This window comes from Poromitra crassiceps, assembly GCF_964638095.1.
Source record: "Poromitra crassiceps genome assembly, chromosome: 5".
Taxonomy (NCBI): Eukaryota; Metazoa; Chordata; class Actinopteri; order Beryciformes; family Melamphaidae; genus Poromitra; species Poromitra crassiceps.
Window position 1 is genome coordinate 17,185,838 of NC_139642.1, and position 17,417 is coordinate 17,203,254.

Here is a 17,417-nt window from a genome sequence, read left to right on the forward strand (position 1 = left end):
ACATCTGCAAAATCCGTCATTTTCTCACAAGAGACGCGACTCAACTCCTGGTCCAGTCTCTTGTCATCTCCCGCCTGGACTACTGCAACGTGCTCCTGGCCGGCCTACCTGCCACCGACATCCGACCGCTTCAGCTCATTCAGAACGCTGCAGCCCATCTGGTATTCAACCAACCCAAATTCTCTCACGTCACTCCCCTCTTCCAGGACCTCAACTGGCTTCCCATCTCGGCCCGCATCAAATTCAAGACACTGGTACTGGCCTACAGGGCTGTACACCAGTCAGCTTCCCTGTACCTGCAATCTATGGTCAGGTTCCAAACCTCTCAGCGCTCCCTTCGCTCCTCCACCAGTGCAGGTCGCCTCGCCCCTCCTTCGCTACGGGGGATCAAAAGTCGCTCATCCCGATCTCGACTCTTCTCGTCCCTGGCACCTCAATGGTGGAACGAGCTTCCACCTTCGGTCAGGACAGCTGAATCACTGCCGATCTTTCGGAAAAGACTAAAGACACACCTTTTCAGGCTCCATCTGGGCCCTTCTTGATCTAACTTCGTTCTCTCTCTTTCTAAAAAAAAAAAAAAAAAAAAACTAACCCAAACTTGTACCACTAACCTAAACTTGTACCACTGTTCCTTCAGAAGTTGTAGTTATCATAGACTGTGCTCCATAGTAGATTGCTCTATTGCTGACAAAAATGTGTTATTGTAAGTCGCTTTGGATAAAAGCGTCTGCCAAATGACGTAATGTAATGTAATGTAATGTGATTTTGTCTCTGTGCTTCCAGCTCAAGACTCTGCAGTGACGTCCCTCATAGGCAGAGTGAACGACACAGAGAGGGAGGTGAAGAAGCAGAACGATGATCTGAGCGCCTCCAAGGCCGAGCTGCAGCTGCAGAAGAAGAAGGTGGAGGATCTGGAGACAGAGAACAAAGGTGGGACACCCCAGAGATCTGTGATCTCTGTCGTGAGGTGTGTGGACTCTCAAGATTTTTATAATCTTCAAGATTTTGAAAATCTTTAGGTGTGGGGGAGGCATTATCGACACTTGAATGTAGGTCATTTTCACCGAAAAACGTCTGTCTGTCCCCAGAGAGCTGAGAAAAATGCCTTCTTGTGCAGCAGATTGAGTGAAAGATTCACCTGGAGGTCTGGGGGCATGTCTGACGGCAGAAATTTACATGATGTGAGGGTTCACAAAACGGATTACTAATCTAGCTGACAGGAGAAGTGATTTGTGTGCGTTTACCAGCGTCTGGTGAAAAAAAAACCTTCAGCTTTGAGTGACTGTCACAAGTCCTTGTGACAGCGCGTTGAACCCGGGGGAAATAGCTTGTTGCACCACTTTGAGGCACCAGGCTGGAAATGTTGATTGATTGATTGAATTTCTTTGTCAAATTAAAAAATAAAATACACCAACAAGCATACAGTATAAAATAATTCATCAGGATATGACAATAAAGTCGTTTAAGGTATTTTATAAGGTCTCGGCTGGAAGGCAAACAGAAAAGGGAATGACGCTATCGGTATCCCATTTTACAATAATACACATGAGAAAACATGAATATACAACAATCAAGAATAAAAAAGAGATACAAACCAAGACAAGTTCAAAAAGCAGTCAAAGAAATGTTTATGTTTTATGGAGCTTTCTTCCTGAAGAGAGATTGTTGCTTTTCTCTGCTTGCTGGTTTTGTGGGACAATAACCCTGGCTTCTGGGCAACTTTAGGAGTGAAGTAGCACTTAATGGCCAAGAGCGCCATCTATCGCATGGGGGTGAAAACACATATTGACATCATATGACGTTAATGGCGGGAAATGAGTTAAACTGTTGTGGTTTTGTCTCTGTGCTTCCAGCTCAAGACTCTGCAGTGACGTCCCTCATAGGCAGAGTGAACGACACAGAGAAGGAGGTGAAGAAGCAGAACGATGACGCAGGAGCTCTCAGAGCTGATCTGAGCGCCTCCAAGGCCGACCTGCAGCTGCAGAAGAAGAAGGTGGAGGATCTGGAGACGGAGAACAAAGGTGGGACACCCCGGGGAGCCGCATATCAGGGCTGTAGTCAAGATTGCCTTGGTTGAGTTCGAGTCGAGATCGAGACCGCAAAACTACCAGTCCAAATCAAGACCAATACCAGAGCAATGTGTTATCCAAGGCTACCATTGTATTTAACTAAAATAGCATATTTTTGGTTTATTTTGGTCTTTTTTATGGGGCTTTACTGGTTTTTATTCTGTGATGGACAAAGCTGGAGCAGTTTATCATCATTTGTGACTTCTGTGTCACTATCGTGTGAAAAATTAATTTAAAGTTTAATCCTATAAAGCTAATCAATCACGTTAGAAATAGACAGAATACAGGAAGCTAGGCCTTTTTACCTTCAAAATAAAAGCAGCGATATATAACTGGGTAAGTAAAAAAACAGGACCGTCAATTCACTACGGGTTAAGATGAACTTTTAGTTGTCTGTTTTCTGTGTTCTGTGTATTTGGGATCACACAAAAACAACTTTGCAACATGCATCAATAAGGCTATTAGTTTATTTAATTGCCATTATTGTGAAGGCTGTAACCAGAAGTTTCAGTTTTATTCTCGCTCACTTGACGCTGCTGAGTTTTTTGAAACTTCAGTCTGTATGCAAATCGTTATCACAAACGCCGTGTATAAACGCGAAATCAAAGGCAAGAATGCAATGACAGTTTCCTGTTTTATGCAGAGACCGTTGTTGTGTAAACATGGCCTACTGTAAGCTTACACGTCTCGTTCAAACAGCCAGTAAGATCATCCTATGATCAAATTGCCTGACGTCATATGGCCTGCATTTATATAGCGCTTTTATCCAAAGCGCTTTACAATCAGTAGATAGTCTACATTCACCCATTCATACACCGATGGCGGCAGGCTGCCACGCAGGGTGCCTACACACCATCGGGAGCAAGGAGGGTTAAGTGTCTTGCCCAAGGACACAGCGACAGCAGCTGGGAGGGAGCGGGGATCGAACCGCCAACCCTTGCATCATCCGTTGGGTCGTACTGCAAATTCCAAGGTGTACTAAGTTTGAAGGTGGATGAATGTGTGTTAATTGTATTGTATTGTATCGATATGTGTACTGTCATCTTTAACACCTTGTATTGTTTTTGTGTTTTTCAAGTTTGTAAGACACGTCTTTGTGAAATCAAAGACAAATTTCCACCTGTGGACAATAAAGTTTTCGTATCGTATCGTATCGTATCGTATTGGCCGACCCGCTCTACCCCCCGAGCCAAAGCCGCCCCTCATATGACGTTAATGGCGGGGAATGAGTTAAACTGTTGTGATTTTGTCTCTGTGCTTCCAGCTCAAGACTCTGCAGTGACGTCCCTCATAGGCAGAGTGAATGACACAGAGAGGGAGGTGAAGAAGCAGAACGATGATCTGAGCGCCTCCAAGGCTGACCTGCAGCTGCAGAAGAAGAAGGTGGAGGATCTGGAGACAGAGAACAAAGGTGGGACATCCCGGGGGAACCGCACATCAGGGCTGTAGTCAAAATGCCTTGGTTGAGTTCGAGTCGAGATCGAGACCGCAAAACTACCAGTCCAAATCTACTTTTAATCTACTTTTAATATAGTTTCTGCTACAATTTTACATCTGTTCGGGAGCTACTGCAATAAAAAAGGAGAGGGCTTGGAGAAAACAACATTTCCATTGCAGAAGAAGCTGTTAGGATGGTCCACAATTGTGGAACTTCCAAACATTGAGACCTAGAAAATATGCAATTCTTATTCCAGACATAATTTGCAGACCTGTGTAGGAGGCGGCAACAACCAAACAAATCTGGGACCCCGTCTTTGAGAAAGGTAGCGTGTTTTGCTCTGAAGTCATGTTTAATCACGCGAGTTTCTGCGAGATCCCAAGTCCTCTGAGGTGACAATCTTCAGCGTAATCGTCAAGTGTGTGGGGTTGCGTCTGAACGGTAGCGATTGTGTGTGCGTTCCAAGATTTAAATGTTAAAAAATCTGTGATCTCTGTCGTGAGGTGTGTGGACTCTCAAGATTTTTATAATCTTCAAGATTTTGAAAATCTTTAGGTGTTGGGGAGGCATTATCGACACTTGAATGTAGGTCGTTTTCACCGAAAACGTCCATCTGTCCCTAGAGAGCTGAGAAAAATGCCTTCTTGTGCAGCAGATTGAGTGAAAGATTCACCTGGAGGTCTGGGGGCATGTCTGACGGCAGAAATTTACATGATGTGAGGGTTCACAAAACGGATTACTAATCTACCTTACAGGAGAAGTGATTTGTGTGCGTTTACCAGCGTCTGGTGAAAAAAAACCTTCAGCTTTGAGTGACTGTCACAAGTCCTTGTGACAGCGCGTTGAACCCGGGGGAAATAGCTTGTTGCACCACTTTGAGGCACCAGGCTGGAAATGTTGATTGATTGATTGAATTTCTTTGTCAAATTAAAAAATAAAATACACCAACAAGCATACAGTATAAAATAATTCATCAGGATATGACAATAAAGTCGTTTAAGGTCTTTTATAAGGTCTCGGCTGGAAGGCAAACAGAAAAGGGAATGACGCTATCGGTATCCCATTTTACAATAATACACATGAGAAAACATGAATATACAACAATCAAGAATAAAAAAGAGATACAAACCAAGACAAGTTCAAAAAGCAGTCAAAGAAATGTTTATGTTTTATGGAGCTTTTTTCCTGAAGAGAGATTGTTGCTTTTCTCTGCTTGCTGGTTTTGTGGGACAATAACCCTGGCTTCTAGGCAACTTTAGGAGTGAAGTAGCACTTAACACATTCACTGCCAACAGTTTTTTTTTTTTTACTGTAGGTAGCTTCTGCCAAGGGTTTTTTTGAGGATTCTGGCTCATCTTTCAAGAGCCGAGGATTATTTTCTGCTAGGAATTTGTGAACACAAAATATCTCAAAATAACTAATAGAATGTGTGCTTTCTCTGTCTAAAAGAGTTAGTTTGTAGAGTTAGTAGTTATGTAGGCATTAGCAGTTGAATACAGCATGGTTTCAGCGTCTGAAAAGGAAAGTTGAGATAAATGCCTTTTTGTGAAATTCGATAGAACAGTCACTTTAACCATTTATTTTTGGCATCAGTAACACATCAGACATCTAAACAATAGTTCTGAACAGTAATTTCCTCCATAACACCACCCCCACCCCCCTCTCCTTCAAACTCCTCCCTCCGTGTGTGTTCTCCTCCTCCCTCCGTGGCTCTGCAGCGGGTGTGTCACAAGCGAGTTTCTGCTGTCTGTGCTGCCTGGCTGCTGGCGGCCGCTCTTTGGGCGAGTCTGGATGGGGCTCGTTCGTTTCTGGGTTTTCGGTTGTGAGCTCAGCTGGAATGAAGCTGCGTGCGATTCTGGGCTTTCTGCTGGTGTTTCAAAGTGTGTTGCACCCATAATCTATTATGCAAATTTGCAATCCCCCACCGCCAGCTCCCAGCGCGAAAGCCAAAGCGTTTTCGGCAATCCATTTTCATGAGAATGGCTTCCTCACGCTGCTGTTTTTGCTTGGCTTCCTCTAGTCTGGAGAGCACTGTCGCCACTTAGTGGGTCGGTGGAATGGGTTGTAGTACACGTTCGGTGGCTCCCATATTTTTATAGGAGACGTAGGGGGCTTGGATCCACGTCCCACCGTCAAAACATTTTTTTTTTTTTTTTGACGAGATAACTCGTCAACGGCAGTCAACCGTTGGATTTTTTTTGACGAGATATCTCGTCGACGGCAGTGAACGTGTTAATGGCCAAGAGCGCCATCTATCGCATGGCGGTGAAAACACATATTGACATCATATGACGTTAATGGCGGGAAATGAGTTAAACGTTTGTTGTGGTTTTGTCTCTGTGCTTCCAGCTCAAGACTCTGCAGTGACGTCCCTCATAGGCAGAGTGAGCAACACAGAGAGGGAGGTGAAGAAGCAGAACGATGACGCAGGAGCTCTCAGAGCTGATCTGAGCGCCTCCAAGGCCGACCTGCAGCTGCAGAAGAAGAAGGTGGAGGATCTGGAGACGGAGAACAAAGGTGGGACACCCCGGGGAGCCGCATATCAGGGCTGTAGTCAAGATTGCCTTGGTTGAGTTCGAGTCGAGATCGAGACCGCAAAACTACCAGTCCAAATCAAGACCAATACCAGAGCAATGTGTTATCCAAGGCTACCATTGTATTTAACTAAAATAGCATATTTTTGGTTTATTTTGCTCTTTTTTATGGGGCTTCACTGGGTTTTATTCTGTGATGGACAAAGCTGGAGCAGTTTATCATCATTTGTGACTTCTGTGTCACTATCGTGTGAAAAATTAATTTAAAGTTTAATCCTATAAAGCTAAATCAATCACGTTAGAAATAGACAGAATACAGGAAGCTAGGCCTTTTTACCTTCAAAATAAAAGCAGCGATATATAACTGGGTAAGTAAAAAAAAACAGGACCGTCAATTCACTACGGGTTAAGATTAACTTTTAGTTGTCTGTTTTCTATGTGTTCTGTGTATTTGGGATCACACAAAAACAACTTTGCAACATGCATCAATAAGGCTATTACTTTATTTAATTGCCATTATTGGGAAGGCTGTAACCAGAAGTTTCAGTTTTATTCTGGCTCACTTGACGCTGCTGAGTTTTTTTTAAACTTTAGTCTGTATGGAAATCGTTATCACAAACGCTGTGTATAAACGCGAAATCAAAGGCAAGAATGCAATGACAGTTTCCTGTTTTATGCAGAGACCGTTGTTGTGTAAACATGGCCTACTGTAAGCTTACACGTCTCGTTCAAACAGCCAGTAAGATCATCCTATGATCAAATTGCCTGATGTCATATGACGTTAATGGCGGGGAATGAGTGAAACGTTTGTTGTGATTTGTCTCTGTGCTTCCAGCTCAAGACTCTGCAGTGACGTCCCTCATAGGCAGAGTGAGCAACACAGAGAAGGAGGTGAAGAAGCAGAACGACGATCTGAGCGCGTCCAAGGCTGACCTGCAGCTGCAGAAGAAGAAGGTGGAGAATCTGGAGAGGGAGAACAAAGGTGGGACACCCCGGGGGAACCGCACATCAGGGCTGTAGTCAAGACCGCTTTGGTCGAGGTCGAGTCGAGATCAAGACCGCAAAACTACCAGTCCAAATCAAGACCAATACCAGAGCAATGTATGGTACATACAATAGTAGCAAGGCTACCATTGTATTTATTGACTAAAATTGTATATTTTCTGTTTATTACATTACATTACATTACGTAATTTAGCAGACGCTTTTGTCCAAAGCGACTTACAATATCACATTTTGTCACAGCAAGCAACTATGCAACACAATCCATGACAGCTAAGCCATTTGGATGGATTAGAGTAGCACTTTTTAGAAAGTAGTTTTCTTTTTAGTTTATTAGGCTACCTAATAAAACAGGTATTTTTTATGGGGCATACTGGGTTTTTATTCTGTAATGGACAAATCTGGAGCAGTTTATCACCATTCGTGACTTCTGTGTCACTATTGTGTGGAAAATTAATTTAAAGTTTAATCCTATAAAGCTAAATCAATCCTATAAAAAATTGACAGAGTACAGGAAGCTAAGCCTTTTACCTTCAAAAAAAAGCAGCAATATATAACTGGGTAAGTAAAAAAAAACAGGACCGTCAATTCACTACGGGTAAAGATGAACTTTTTGTTTTCTGTGTTCTGCGTATTTGGGATCACACAAAAACAACTTTGCAACATGCATCAATAAGGCTATTCACTTATTTAATTGCCATTATTGTGAAGGCTGTAACCAGAAGTTTCAGTTTTATTCTGGCTCACTTGACGCTGCTGAGTTTTTTTAAACTTCAGTCTGTATGCAAATCGTTATCACAAACGCTGTGTATAAACGCGAAATCAAAGGCAAGAATGGAATGACAGTTTCCTGTTTTATGCAGAGACCGTTGTTGTGTAAACATGGCCTACTGTAAGCTTACACGTCTCGTTCAAACAGCCAGTAAGATCATCCTATGATCAAATTGCCTGATGTCATATGACGTTAATGGCGGGGAATGAGTGAAACGTTTGTTGTGATTTGTCTCTGTGCTTCCAGCTCAAGACTCTGCAGTGACGTCCCTCATAGGCAGAGTGAGCAACACAGAGAAGGAGGTGAAGAAGCAGAACGACGAACTGAGCGCCTCCAAGGCTGACCTGCAGCTGCAGAAGAAGAAGGTGGAGAATCTGGAGAGGGAGAACAAAGGTGGGACACCCCGGGGGAACCGCACATCAGGGCTGTAGTCAAGACCGCTTTGGTCGAGGTCGAGTCGAGATCAAGACCGCAAAACTACCAGTCCAAATCAAGACCAATACCAGAGCAATGTATGGTACATACAATAGTAGCAAGGCTACCATTGTATTTATTGACTAAAATTGCATATTTTCTGTTTATTACATTACATTACATTACGTAATTTAGCAGACGCTTTTGTCCAAAGCGACTTACAATATCACATTTTGTCACAGCAAGCAACTATGCAACACAATCCATGACAGCTAAGCCATTTGGATGGATTAGAGTAGCACTTTTTAGAAAGTAGTTTTCTTTTTAGTTTATTAGGCTACCTAATAAAACAGGTATTTTTTATGGGGCATACTGGGTTTTTATTCTGTAATGGACAAATCTGGAGCAGTTTATCACCATTCGTGACTTCTGTGTCACTATCGTGTGGAAAATTAATTTAAAGTTTAATCCTATAAAGCTAAATCAATCCTATTAAAAATTGACAGAGTACAGGAAGCTAAGCCTTTTACCTTCAAAATAAAAGCAGCAATATATAACTGGGTAAGTAAAAAAAACAGGACCGTCAATTCACTACGGGTTAAGATGAACTTTTTGTTTTCTGTGTTCTGCGTATTTGGGATCACACAAAAACAACTTTGCAACATGCATCAATAAGGCTATTCGCTTATTTAATTGCCATTATTGTGAAGGCTGTAACCAGAAGTTTCAGTTTTATTCTGGCTCACTTGACGCTGCTGAGTTTTTTGAAACTTCAGTCTGTATGCAAATCGTTATCACAAACGCTGTGTATAAACGCGAAATCAAAGGCAAGAATGCAATGACAGTTTCCTGTTTTATGCAGAGACCGTTGTTGTGTAAACATGGCCTACTGTAAGCTTACACGTCTCGTTCAAACAGCCAGTAAGATCATCCTATGATCAAATTGCCTGATGTCATATGACGTTAATGGCGGGGAATGAGTGAAACTATTGTGATTTGTCTCTGTGCTTCCAGCTCAAGACTCTGCAGTGACGTCCCTCATAGGCAGAGTGAGCAACACAGAGAAGGAGGTGAAGAAGCAGAACGACGATCTGAGCGCGTCCAAGGCTGACCTGCAGCTGCAGAAGAAGAAGGTGGAGAATCTGGAGAGGGAGAACAAAGGTGGGACACCCCGGGGGAACCGCACATCAGGGCTGTAGTCAAGACCGCTTTGGTCGAGGTCGAGTCGAGATCAAGACCGCAAAACTACCAGTCCAAATCAAGACCAATACCAGAGCAATGTATGGTACATACAATAGTAGCAAGGCTACCATTGTATTTATTGACTAAAATTGTATATTTTCTGTTTATTACATTACATTACATTACGTAATTTAGCAGACGCTTTTGTCCAAAGCGACTTACAATATCACATTTTGTCACAGCAAGCAACTATGCAACACAATCCATGACAGCTAAGCCATTTGGATGGATTAGAGTAGCACTTTTTAGAAAGTAGTTTTCTTTTTAGTTTATTAGGCTACCTAATAAAACAGGTATTTTTTATGTGGCATACTGGGTTTTTATTCTGTAATGGACAAATCTGGAGCAGTTTATCACCATTCGTGACTTCTGTGTCACTATCGTGTGGAAAATTAATTTAAAGTTTAATCCTATAAAGCTAAATCAATCCTATAAAAAATTGACAGAGTACAGGAAGCTAAGCCTTTTACCTTCAAAATAAAAGCAGCAATATATAACTGGGTAAGTAAAAAAAACAGGACCGTCAATTCACTACGGGTAAAGATGAACTTTTTGTTTTCTGTGTTCTGCGTATTTGGGATCACACAAAAACAACTTTGCAACATGCATCAATAAGGCTATTTGCTTATTTAATTGCCATTATTGTGAAGGCTGTAACCAGAAGTTTCAGTTTTATTCTGGCTCACTTGACGCTGCTGAGTTTTTTTAAACTTCAGTCTGTATGCAAATCGTTATCACAAACGCTGTGTATAAACGCGAAATCAAAGGCAAGAATGGAATGACAGTTTCCTGTTTTATGCAGAGACCGTTGTTGTGTAAACATGGCCTACTGTAAGCTTACACGTCTCGTTCAAACAGCCAGTAAGATCATCCTATGATCAAATTGCCTGATGTCATATGACGTTAATGGTGGGGAATGAGTGAAACGTTTGTTGTGATTTGTCTCTGTGCTTCCAGCTCAAGACTCTGCAGTGACGTCCCTCATAGGCAGAGTGAGCAACACAGAGAAGGAGGTGAAGAAGCAGAACGACGATCTGAGCGCCTCCAAGGCTGACCTGCAGCTGCAGAAGAAGAAGGTGGAGAATCTGGAGAGGGAGAACAAAGGTGGGACACCCCGGGGGAACCGCACATCAGGGCTGTAGTCAAGACCGCTTTGGTCGAGGTCGAGTCGAGATCAAGACCGCAAAACTACCAGTCCAAATCAAGACCAATACCAGAGCAATGTATGGTACATACAATAGTAGCAAGGCTACCATTGTATTTATTGACTAAAATTGCATATTTTCTGTTTATTACATTACATTACATTACGTAATTTAGCAGACGCTTTTGTCCAAAGCGACTTACAATATCACATTTTGTCACAGCAAGCAACTATGCAACACAATCCATGACAGCTAAGCCATTTGGATGGATTAGAGTAGCACTTTTTAGAAAGTAGTTTTCTTTTTAGTTTATTAGGCTACCTAATAAAACAGGTATTTTTTATGGGGCATACTGGGTTTTTATTCTGTAATGGACAAATCTGGAGCAGTTTATCACCATTCGTGACTTCTGTGTCACTATCGTGTGGAAAATTAATTTAAAGTTTAATCCTATAAAGCTAAATCAACCCTATTAAAAATTGACAGAGTACAGGAAGCTAAGCCTTTTACCTTCAAAATAAAAGCAGCAATATATAACTGGGTAAGTAAAAAAAACAGGACCGTCAATTCACTACGGGTTAAGATTAACTTTTTGTTTTCTGTGTTCTGCGTATTTGGGATCACACAAAAACAACTTTGCAACATGCATCAATAAGGCTATTCGCTTATTTAATTGCCATTATTGTGAAGGCTGTAACCAGAAGTTTCAGTTTTATTCTGGCTCACTTGACGCTGCTGAGTTTTTTGAAACTTCAGTCTGTATGCAAATCATTATCACAAACGCTGTGTATAAACGCGAAATCAAAGGCAAGAATGCAATGACAGTTTACTGTTTTATGCAGAGACCGTTGTTGTGTAAACATGGCCTACTGTAAGCTTACACGTCTCGTTCAAACAGCCAGTAAGATCATCCTATGATCAAATTGCCTGATGTCATATGACGTTAATGGCGGGGAATGAGTGAAACTATTGTGATTTGTCTCTGTGCTTCCAGCTCAAGACTCTGCAGTGACGTCCCTCATAGGCAGAGTGAGCAACACAGAGAGGGAGGTGAAGAAGCAGAACGACGATCTGAGCGCCTCCAAGGCTGACCTGCAGCTGCAGAAGAAGAAGGTGGAGAATCTGGAGAGGGAGAACAAAGGTGGGAAAACGACTGACTGACTGACTGACTGACTGACTGACTGACTGGCTGACTGACTGACTGACTGGCTGACTGACTGACTGACTGGCTGACTGACTGACTGACTGACTGACTGATTGGCAGCCAGCCAGTCAGTCATGTCATCATGGTGAAGCAATAATGTAAAGGAGAAAATATATCCAATCTTTAACGTTAGAAAAAGAACCCATCCCCAGGCCAGCCCAGCCCCTGCTTCCAGCCATGGCGAGGTTGGCAGTGCAAGAGCTACAGTAGGTTATGGCTGAGGTTAGATTCATGATAGGCATGGATAGGCTATTTTTTCATGGAAACCAATATTTTAATTGTATAATGATCATCACTATAAAAGGTATTCTCTGTGAAGTGATCTTCTGAAATAAATGGGCCTTGATGCTGTGAACAACTAAATAACTAAGATCAGAGGCGTCAGTCTGAATCTAAGTATTGTATTTTATTTCATTTAATTACTATGGTTTTTATAACATGCAGTTATGATCATTTTATAAGGAGTAAAACAAATATGTCATAGATCATATTTAACACACACACACACACACGTGGAGAGAGGAGGTCACACTCGTAACAACGATGCAAAAATGTAACATTTATTAAAAGATCGTATCGACCAATGCGGTCTTCATCAGGATGTGTGACACACACACACACACACACACACACACACACACACACACACACACACACACACACACACACACAAACAAGCAGGGAGAGAGACATATAACCATGATTATATTTCTATAATATCCGTATAATATTCTTATAGTGTGTAGTAGGCTACTCTATGTCAACTCAATACAATGATGTGTCTCTGTCTTCCAGCTCAAGACTCTGCAGTGTCGTCCCTCAGAGGTGGAGTGAGCGACACCCAGAGGAAGGTGCAGGCACTGCAGACAGGTAGAGAAGGTTTTTGATGCTCTTTTGAAAATATATGAGACTTCATGCAGAGCTTCATCTTCTAAATTAGGTTATTAAAGTGAATCTTGAATCTAAATCTGACAAAGACATTTATGGCAGATAGTTTATTTGTTCCTCATCATCACATGGGGAAAGGTTTCTGTAAGGAGACAGTCGGTTATAATCATCAGTGTTGTCATTAAATCACACATTGGTTTAAGTGAGAGCTGCTCACACTGTTTCACAGCGTTTTGCTGTTGGAGGTGTGAGGTTATTCTACTACTGTAAGATCTTCTGGAAGGATGTAGGTTAAGAGCCATGTTGCACTCTTGTGTTATTCGACATCTTATTTTACTTTAGCATTGTTTTCTTCAGATATATTTTATTGCCCTTATTATTTATTTATTTATTTTTTATGTTTATTTATTTATCTTGTATTTTGTGTTGTTTTGTATTACGTATTACTATTGTTTTAATTCTGAATATTTTCTGTGAAACACACTGAGCTGCTTGTGCATGAAATGTGCTACATATTTAAAAACTGACTCAACTTGGCAAATTCAGTATTTATAGAAATATTAAAATATATAATAAATACAAATTAGTGGATTGATGAAGGAATATTCAAATATTGAATGGAATAGAGTGAGGCGTGTATGAAAATGAGCCTACTTTTGTATTTTGAAGTGAATCTTATTCTCTAATATTTCCCCCCCGATTTTTTTATCCTATTTTTATCCCCCATTAGTGCTAATTTAAATTTATTTATCATGGTTGCTGCTCCACCCTCTGTCGATCTGGGGAGAGCCGAAACTGGCTCCATGCTTCCTCAGAGACATGGGCAGTAGCCAGCCACTTCTTTTCACCTGACAGGGGAAGCTTCACCGGTAGGACATATGTGTGTATGTATGTAGGATCACATATGTGCAGTGCACACAATGACATTAGCATTTAGCATCTTCTGGAGACCAGGCAGAAAAAACAAGACTGGATCATTGCACGCCTGATGGATGGCTGGATGGATAGACAGATAGACACACACACAGACAATAGATAGACAGACAGACAGACAGACAGACAGACAGACAGACAGACATAGATGATAGATAGATAGATAGATAGATAGATAGATAGATAGATAGATAGATAGATAGATAGATAGATAGATAGATAGATAGATAGATAGATAGATAGATATTCTCATAGAGGAAATTAGGCTATATTCACATTTGGTGGTGGTGCACGAAAAAGATGCAATAACAAGGCGCAAAAATGCATTGACAATAATAAACAAGACATTTAGTCTATCGGACTCAGTCAAGGTTGAGTTGAAAGTCTGGACTAGGCCTACTGCATGATGGAAAGCAATGGATTGACATTGACTAAATAGCTATTGATTAGTATTGCAGCCAAGCTATATTTAAGTATTTTATATTTGAACATGTATAACAGGAAATCTGGGGAAGAACAGTTTGAACAGGATCAGATGCAACTGATCAATATAATAATAGTGTTCTATGATTTGCAGGTTCTACGCTTAGGTTTGTCAGTAAAGGAGATGCTGGGTCATCAGCCAGTACTAACACAGACCCAGTACAGTCGGCTTCAGCAAGTACCAACAAAGACCCGCTACAGCTTCAGCAAATAATACCAGGTGTCCAGTAGGGAGGATTGTAGTGGGAGCACTGAGGTGTCAGGTGTGACTGTGTGGCGATGGCAAATGGCCAGGTAGGAGGGCTCCTTTGCAGAATCTTGCTTAGGGCCCCTGGGAGGTCAGGACCCGCGCTGGCACCGGAGATGCTGAACTTCGGTGGTGAAATCAAGCAAGCTGAATAACTTACGCATTGAGACAATCTGCATTTTGTGATTATTATGTGCAGCAGTGTTGCCTTTGGTTTTTATTAGCCTACATCTTTGAATTCTTCATATTTCCTTAAGATTATGGTTTGTTCCTCCAGCGTGAAGTATTCATTTTTATTTGCTCCCAAGCACGTTTGACCCTGCCGATTGCAGCTGAACGCTGCATGGAGAAATATCACTAAATCACCTGTGTAAAAAGCTTATTATAAACGTCTCCAAAGCCCACTAAGGTGCTCTGTGTGCAACAAAGCTGCTATTTTTATAGGCTATTTTTTAATTCAATGAAAACCACGCCTGCACTGTGTTGATTCAGAGCCTATATTTCTAACGTTAAATCTATAATCTATAGGCCTACCGCGGATTTTGGAAATTTAGACTTCTGCTCGCAAAAAACACATTGGGTTTTATTGAGTAGACCTATATTAATCTGCTGTATATAGACACTAGGCAGAAACGGCAGCAGAAATCAAATGACTGATGTGAATAAAGCGGTAACTTTAGACAGTCCTTCAGTAACAGACTCATATCCAACGCAGACTTTGATTGTGACATGCAGTAAAGCTCCGTTAATTAATACACTTTGATGTGGCTTTCAATGAATGAAGAAATAGGCGTGTCTGACGCTGTAAAATCCGGAGCTATCCATATTGCATTGTGATTGGCTAGTTGTTACAAACCACGCCTCTATCGTGGGCACGAGCTCCTGTTCACAAGCATTTTCAGATGCACGAGCTCAGAGCTGATAAAGAAATCCTGAATTAACAGACCCAGCTGATAACTGGCGTCGTGCTACAGAATAGCTCGATTGCTTTGATCTGGTTAAGCCAAACCAGATCAAAAGACAGATCTTGGATCTGTTTATCCTCCATTCGTGGTATAGGCCTCTGATCTGTACTCAAAACACAAAACAACAAAACGATTACTGTTTCATGTCTAATTGTTTTTTTCCTGACACACGCACGCACGCACACGCACACACAGACAGAACCAGACAGCGGGTGGCGTTCTCTGCCTCTCTGGGTGATGTAGGCACAGTGGGACCCTACAGCGGAGATAGAATACTGATCTACAGGAACGTCTTCACCAACTCTGGACACTACAGCTCAAGTACAGGTAGTGACCCAACACACACACACACACACACACACACACTAAACAGACCCCCCTCCCCACACACACACATACGCAGAGACACACACAAGCGATAGATCCGCACACACAGACACACACAGACAAGTACACACGCACACACACAGACACGCAGACACACACAATAGACAGACCTGCACACACACACACGCACACAGACACACACGCACGACAGACACACACACAAACACGTGCGCACACACACACACTCTTCCTAAAGTAAGAACAAATGCTATGAAACGAACGATAATGTATAGAGGTATGTACGAATGGAACATGCTCCCCAGAGACATCTTTAAAGAGAATGGTAAAACTAAATTTAAATCATTACTGAAACAACATCTCAGATCTTAAACTAAATGTATAATGTGTTTATGGAAAGATAGACTGAAACTGGTGTTATGTTAAAAACTGTCATGTAACGTGAATCTTTCAGTCTCTGCACGGGCTGTGCACTGAACTGTTATGTACACTGATATTATGTCTGATAACATATACTTTATATATATTGCACTACTTAAGTTACTGTACTTTTACTATTTTGTGTATTGTATTTTATGTATTACTGTATTTGTTATGTGATCGGACCCCAGGAAGAATAGCCGTAGCATCCTGCTGTGGCTAATGGGGATCCTAATAAACTAAACTAAACTAAACACACAAGACCGACACACACACACACACACACACACACACACACACACACACACACACACACACACACACACACACACACACACACACACACACACACACACACACACACACACACACACACACAGTTACATGTCAGTGTAGTTTTGTAGTTTCATTGTAAATGAATGGGAAGTAACAATGTGAAGGCTACAAACTGCTGCAGCTGCATGTGATGTTGGTGAGCAGATGAGAATCATATAGCTTTGAAGACACACTGTTCTCCTGGAAGGAACAGGAATGGAGTTGACTTCATGGAGACCTTTCTTTTGGATTGTTTCTGCTGCAGGCGTCTTCACAGCACCGGTGAGAGGAGTCTACTACTTCAGATTCACTGCCTTCAACCTCAACAGCGATAAATTTACAGGAGTGCAGCTCTACAGGAACAACCAGTGGCTGATAGAGAACTTTGAGGACCCCACCCAGAGCAACGACCTCCGCACCTACATCTCCAACGCTCTGGTCCTGATGCTGCAGCCTGGAGACAAAGTCTACATGAAAATCCACCATGAGTTCACACTCTGGGACAATAGAGCCAACCACAACACCTTCAGCGGCTTCTTAATCTACACTTTGTAAATGTTCACTTTGAAAATGCATCTCAGCTCTCCCTTATCCTCCAATACAACTGTGTGTGTGTGTGTGTGTGTGTGTGTGTGTGTGTGTGTGTGTGTGTGTGTGTGTGTGTGTGTGTGTGTGTGTGTGTGTGTGTGTGTGTGTGTGCTATATAAACAGATTATCTGTTCTTTCTTTTGATATATTCACCGTTTACATTTTAGAACAAACATATAATTGTTTTTTGAAAGATGGGTCAAGATTCTGGTTTCAACTTCTGATTCAACTTCAGAATAATCCTCTGCCAGGGAAAGGGTTAAGTAGAGCTGGTGTGAAAATCTACTGCAGTAAAAGTACAAAGTGTGAGAGAGAGCGAGAGATAGAAAGAGGGGGAGAGAGAGATAGAAAGAGGGGGAGAGAGAGTGAAACAGAGAGAGAAAGAGATTAGCCTGGTTTACAGCTGTGAATAA